Source organism: Rosa chinensis, chromosome 4 (assembly GCF_002994745.2).
Source record: "Rosa chinensis cultivar Old Blush chromosome 4, RchiOBHm-V2, whole genome shotgun sequence".
Classification (NCBI taxonomy): Eukaryota; Viridiplantae; Streptophyta; class Magnoliopsida; order Rosales; family Rosaceae; genus Rosa; species Rosa chinensis.
Window position 1 is genome coordinate 9,239,772 of NC_037091.1, and position 6,316 is coordinate 9,246,087.

Below are 6,316 nucleotides of genomic sequence, written 5' to 3' on the forward strand. Positions count from 1 at the left end.
TTGTAGTTCTGAACATTTTGGGAATTTAGGATTTTTTCTTGATTTTGTACCAAAATGATATTTTTTAGGTTCTGGAGCATTTTTTACGAAACCAAAGCCTGGGTAGTTGGAATTGGAACCCATAGCGTCGAGTAAACTCCGAGTCGCACTTTTAAATTTTTGCCTGAAGATCGGAGGCACCCATCGAACTTTTCTTTTTCTCTTTTGGACACCCGGATTTATTATGGGTCACCATCAGAAGCTCCATGGAGGCCCAAAGTGATACGGAGGCCCAGCTGCTATATTTTCCCAATTTCCTTTTTCACCTCCTTTTTTCACTTCTTATATTTCTTTCTTTCTTTCCACCGTCTTTACCCAAAACCCAGATAGAACATGAGCTCGGCGCTACTGCCAAGTCGAATTGGAGATGGGTCCGAAGATGGAATGTGATTTGGAGATGGGAGCACGCATGGATCTTCGACTAGAGGAAATCTCTCAACACTTAGAAGCTTGAAATTTGCTGTTGTGCTTCCCTGTGAGAAATTGGGTAAGAATACTCCCCACTCAGTTCTTCCGGCTTCGTGATTTAAGGACCCAGGTGCTAATCTCCCCTTTGTATCGCATTTGACAGTGGTTGTGACAGCAGTATTAGCTAGAGCTTAGCCTTAGCGTGCATTGGATAGGCACTCAATTCAAAGACTCCGTCGTATTCTAGGTGAGTGGTAGGTGAGGCCAAATTCCCTTTTATCACCAGCCAAATCAATTGTGAATTGAAAATTGTGATTGTCTGGGTCTTCTTCCTTTGTGTTCACAAGCCCAGCTCTACATCAATCTAATTGTTGCACTTAATTAAACCTCTTGTCTTATGCATAGCTTAATTAAGAGCTTTTGTCTTGTGCATGAATTGATGGTCTGCAATGCCACTTTGTCAGCTTCTGCAATTGTGTTGGACACTTTATTAATTAAGCCCTTTTGTTTTATGCATAGCTTAATTAATCTATCTCATGGCCTGCACATCACCAGAGCACTCGTTCTTTGTTTTTCTTTATACATATATATTGCTTTATGCTTTGTCAAGTTCTGGGATGGTTTGGATCACATTGACCATACTTAAATTAAAGGTCCATGCCCAGATGAAGTGCCACCGCCAAGACTTTTTTCATTTGGCTTTTATATTGGCACCGCTTCGAAGCTTTTTGGGACGCAAATATTTCAAAGCTGCTGCATTGAACTTTGAAGTTTGCTTAGTCACCTTCGCTGCAAATTCTCATCTTTCTTTCTTCCCCTGACACGCTGCATCCACGAACACATACTTGTCACCTCTTGAAATCAAGTCTAGACTGCCTCATTTGATCGTCTTGGCCTTTTGCAAGTATAATAACCTGTGCATCAGATTTGTCTTGGAATTGGCTGCCACAAAGTGTGTGTTTAATTTTGACAACTTGAGACTCGCCTTGCAATTCCACTGCGCAGCTTTCTATCTTGCCTGTCATCTTTTGGTGTTAAAAGCCTCAGACTGCCTCTGACCATTTTGGCCTTCTGCAAACATAAAGACTTGTGCACCAAATTTGTTCTTAATTGGATGCTTCAAAGCTTGTATTCAATTTTAACAAATTTGTTTGTTGTGCACAAGTTCAAGCAGGACAGGTGATTGTAGTCACAGTAGTTTTAAAGTCTCGAAGCTTTATTTTGAGGGTGAGCTTCCTTGTTTATGTTTCTTTGCACTGATTATGCTTCTTCCTTTTTTTTTTGAATTGGTGCTTCTGGAAATGAAGTATGGACTCGGGGAAGGCTTTTGGGCTTTTATGGTTGTCAAGGAATGAATTATGGTTTTGTTGTTGTTTGGCAGCAGATTCGGTGAAGCATGTAGCTTTGAGTTTCTTTATGGTTTGAAACTGCTACAGAGACGCTGCTGCCAGGAATTGAGAGAGCAAGGCTTGTTGCTGCTACAATATAGGAAGGCCCGCTGGTGGGATTTGAAAGCGCAAGGCCTACACCAGAGGCGCCACTGCGATATGTTCATCGGGACGCTGCCCGGCATGGTTTCATCGGGACGCTGCCTGGCATGTTGGTTTTGACATCATTGACACCCGAAGGTGCCGCTGTGAGGAGGGCCTGCAACAGAAAAGAGAAGGTGGTGGAGAGCTATGGAATGAGGTCCTGAACCTTTTGTCTTCCAAGATCCTTTGCTGCTTTCTCCTTCTGCTTTTCCACCGTTGCTGTGCTCCGTTGCGTCCTCTTTTTCTTCTTTTCATGTAGTGTTTTTATACTGCACCCGAGATGAGTTTGGCTTGTATACAACACAGAGGGTTTTGGAGTTCAACTTGAAGTGAACTAGTTGGACATTTTATCTCCTTTTTGTTTTGCCGTGAAGATTGCAGCTTCTTTTTCAATTGCTTGTCTAGACTTTGAAACAAGCTAGAAGTCAGCAGCTTAATTGTTTCTTTTGTTTAAAGCTTCACTAGCTGTCAAACTCGTCCGCTATTTTTCTTGAGATAAAAGGTTTTTAATATTACATAAATTAAAGCACTCTTATTTTCTTTCAGTGGACGAAACTTAATGTAATTGGGTATGTATTTTTTTCATTTCAACAGTTGCCCCCTCAAGCGTCGTGCGTGAAATAGCTTTGAGCGTGCGAGGTTTGACAACACTTTTGACTTTGGCTCATTTGGCTCATTTGTCCAGAAAGAATAAATCTTTTGTGCTTTGGTAGTTTATACTCATACAAGCTAGGAGTTATTGAGAATTGTGTAGCTTAATTGGTAGCATTTAACCACAATCCGTCGGTGAGAAGATGTGTTTTTGGAGGAGATTTTTTCCTTTTCACCTGGATCAGCCTTGAAGAGATTGCACCTCACCAGGATTTTTCTTGAGGAAGTTTCCTCCCACTCAAATCTTTCTTGAAGAGCTTCCTCCTTACTTACATCAAGCTCGAGGGGATCAAGCCCCAGGAGATCTCTACTCACTTGGACCTTCATTGAGGAGATTCCTTCTTACTTAAATCAACCTCGAGAAGATTTCTCCTCACTTGGATTTATTTCGAGGAGACCTTCCTCGAGAAGATTTCTCCTCACTTGGATTTGTTTCGAGGAGATTTTCCTCAAGAAGATTTCCCCTCACTTGGATCAACTTGGAGAAGATTTCTTCTTACTCGATCTCCCTCAAGAAGATTTCTTCTCAAAGAGTTTCCTTGACTTGTATTCCTTCCAGGAGCTTTGATGACAAGCTGCATCCTTTTGTCCCATGCACGTATTCAGCAAACCTCATGATTATGGATTTGGGAAACTCTTGAGCTATCTTACAATTACCAGTTGTATGATTCTTCTCATGTTTTGATAAACCAAATGCTTCCTGCTGGTTGTCGGAGTTTGATTCATATTTTGAAGAAGATTCCAACGATCAACTGATGATGCTCATGTAACAGCAACTTGATAAACTAATCTCTGCTTCCCTGTTTAATCTCATATGAAATATGTTAGGAAACAAAGAGATTGTTTTGAAAATATGGCTGAATCCAGTTTATTTGCTAGACTGCCTACGTATCCTGTGAAGGAATCAAGCCAAACGTAGTTCACCTGATTGATTCAGGAAAATTTTTTCGGGTGGCTGCATCTAGTTTTAACACTAGACTGCCTACGTACCCCTTTTGAGGGATCAAGCCGCCGTAGTTCAGGGTGTTTTTTTTTTTTTTAGCCTTAACTTTTGCTTGACTTTCTGCGTTACGACCTCGGGGTGGGAGTACGACGCAGGAGCAAACGATGGGGTGCCAATGTTTAGGATTAAATCGGAGTTTCAACCAGTCCGAGGTTGTCGCTAGTCCCTGCTGACCAATGTTGGCATAAATTGTTTGTATGATATGCTTGTATTTGCCTGTATTTTATATCTTTTTCCTAATCATTGCTTAGTTTTGTGTAGTGGGTCTGCTCTTTAACTTGACTCGCGAGGAAAAGTGTCGCATGGCAAGGATCAAAGGCTATTGGCAGAATCGCAACCTGCTAGATCTCCCCCTACTCACCGGGTGGGAGTTGCTGGTTGACCTGCAGTTGATGCGCACCGTTGGTAAGTATATCCCGCTGCCTTATGCTTTGCCTCAATTTGTCCCCTGCTAACTAGCATTGTGCCTGTTTAGATACACCGTCGAGTAACAAGGCCAGTCGCGAGACATTTGACAAGGCTATGGACCGTGCCGAAGTTCAAAATTTGCTAGAAGGCATGTATGCTTCCTGGCTGGCCGCGCAGCAGACCACTATTGATCCGCAAACCCTGGCGGTGAGGCCCTCTGAGACCCCGGTGGTGATGCCGATGCCTCACCACTCTCATGTCGCTCTTGCTGGACAAGTCATGGCGTCCGTCGAGGGCGGCGACGAGCAAGGGGCTGTTGGAGGAAGTCAGGCCCCAGCCGCTCCTGTGACGCAAAAGGAGAGAGCGCCCGCCAATCTCCGTGGGCCCCAGAAAGAGAGGGTGGTGGCCTCAAAGGAGCCATTTTCTACTGTGGGGTTGGAGCCGCAAACAAAATCAAGGCCTATCGCCACTGGTGCCACACGAGCGGTTCTGCAAAGGAAGCGGCGGCAGAACGACGCTAACGAGGGAGATGAGGCGGCCGACGCGGAGACCATCGGGGCCCTCCAACAGAAGAAGGCTAAGCAGGCCTCGCAGGCAATGATTGTGGCTGCTGCTAGCGAGGTACCGCAGGGCGGTTTGGACTCGTTTTCTGCCCATGCGGAGTTTCTGACCGATCTCGAGCCGGAGTTCCTGTTCCATCTCTGCGAGCGGCTTAGGTTTGGCGGGCTGGATGGGATCGTTCGCTTAATGGTCGTTCAACAGTCGCTATTCAGCTCTGCGTTTGGCCATCTCTTCGTTGGGCTGCACGAGCTATTCCTAGCGGCGTCGAGCCAGCCTCGGATTGAGCGGCAACTGAGGGAGGAGATCAAAGGTCTCCAGAAGGAGTTGCAGGAGGCCCAAGACAAGCTGACGGAGACTGAGTGGCGGCTGACCAAGGCGGAGTGCGATGCTTTGGATGCTCGTGGCAAGCTAAGTGTTGCCATTGACTGGGACATTGAGCAGACCGACAACATATCCCAGCTGGAGCAAGATATTGTCCTGTTGGAGGACCAGCTAGCTATAAAGGCTAAGAAGGTTGAGATCCTTCAGCGGGATTCTGCCACCAAATCCGCGGAGCTGAAAAAAATTTGAGGATGAAGTTGCCCGGCTGGGGAGTGAGAAGAGCCGCGCAGAGGCCGCCGCCGTGGAGTTGTTCAAGCATTCTCCGGAGCATAAGCAGCTCTGATGGAGGCGGCGAAGGCTGGTGCCGCTGCTAATCTGGACCAACTGAACAAGAAGGGAGCCATTGACTGGGTCAAGGCGTCTCAGTCTGCCAGTATATCGAGGCAACCGCCCTTGTTAGTGAGTGGGCCCGTTGTTGATCAGACTGAGGGTGTATGGTCTGGCAGTGGCGAGAGTGACCACGGTCAGCAGACTCCCCCGCCTACCCAGTCCGAAGTTTCCCGGGCCAACTTTATAGCGGTGCACACCCGGCCGGAAGGCACTATTGTGACACCGAGTCCTACCGCTCCTGGGTCTGACCAGACGAGCCGCATGAGAGCCCAACAGCCGCCGGTGCACAACGAAGAAGTCGCCACCGCTCCCAACAATCCCTGAAGATTGTCTGAGCCTTGTGGCCCTGCTCCTGCTCCTGCTTTTTTTTTTTTTTTTTTGTAATGCCGCTAAGGTTTCGTGTTTTTGTAACTTGACAATATTTTTAGGTGGGGAGTCCTGACCCTGAATATATGAAGTATTTTCTATTTGCTGAAATTTTTCCAAGTGTGGAATTGTGTAATGATTGTGTTGTTTGAATGTTACTATACCGCCAGAGCTTTGACTTGTGCTTTTGCCGATCAACTAAACATTAAAGGAATTAAAATTGTTCCAAGTGCACGATTTAGCGGACGTGGTCCGCCAAATATTGTTGGCATTGCCAGTTAATTCTTGTGCTTGGACTTGGTGACAATGGTTTGAATAATTCCTCGTTTCATTGATAGCTGACAGATCAGCATTTACAAAAGCAGGGTTGTACTAGTTGGGTAGCTTCCCTTAGCCAAATATTGAACAAAAATTTAGCTAAGTCAAGATGCTCTTGGGTAGCGGCATGACTATTTGTAATAGTACTGAAGGTGTTCGGTATTCCAAGGGCGGGTCGTTGAGACAATCCTTGTCCATTAAGTAGAAGGTGCTGGGGCTAATGACTTCCACTATTTTGTATGGGCCTTCCTAAGTTGGGCGGAGTGTCGTTGGCGATGGACTGACTTCCTTCATTACCCAGTCCCCCAGTTGGAGGTTT

At 45.8% G+C, this 6,316-nt stretch overlaps 1 long non-coding RNA gene across 5 annotated transcripts; it reads left to right on the top strand.

Moving 5' to 3' along the window:
• Positions 1 to 291: 291 nt before the first annotated feature.
• Positions 292 to 2,500, top strand: LOC112200279. 5 transcript variants are annotated; one of them, XR_005810122.1, is made up of 4 exons: positions 292 to 526; positions 611 to 705; positions 1,113 to 1,674; positions 1,832 to 2,500. It is a non-coding gene; the product is annotated as an uncharacterized LOC112200279 (long non-coding RNA). The 5 variants fall into 5 exon arrangements; XR_005810123.1 differs by having other exon boundaries at positions 611 to 701; XR_005810120.1 differs by having other exon boundaries at positions 611 to 694; positions 1,101 to 1,674.
• Positions 2,501 to 6,316: the final 3,816 nt, after the last annotated feature.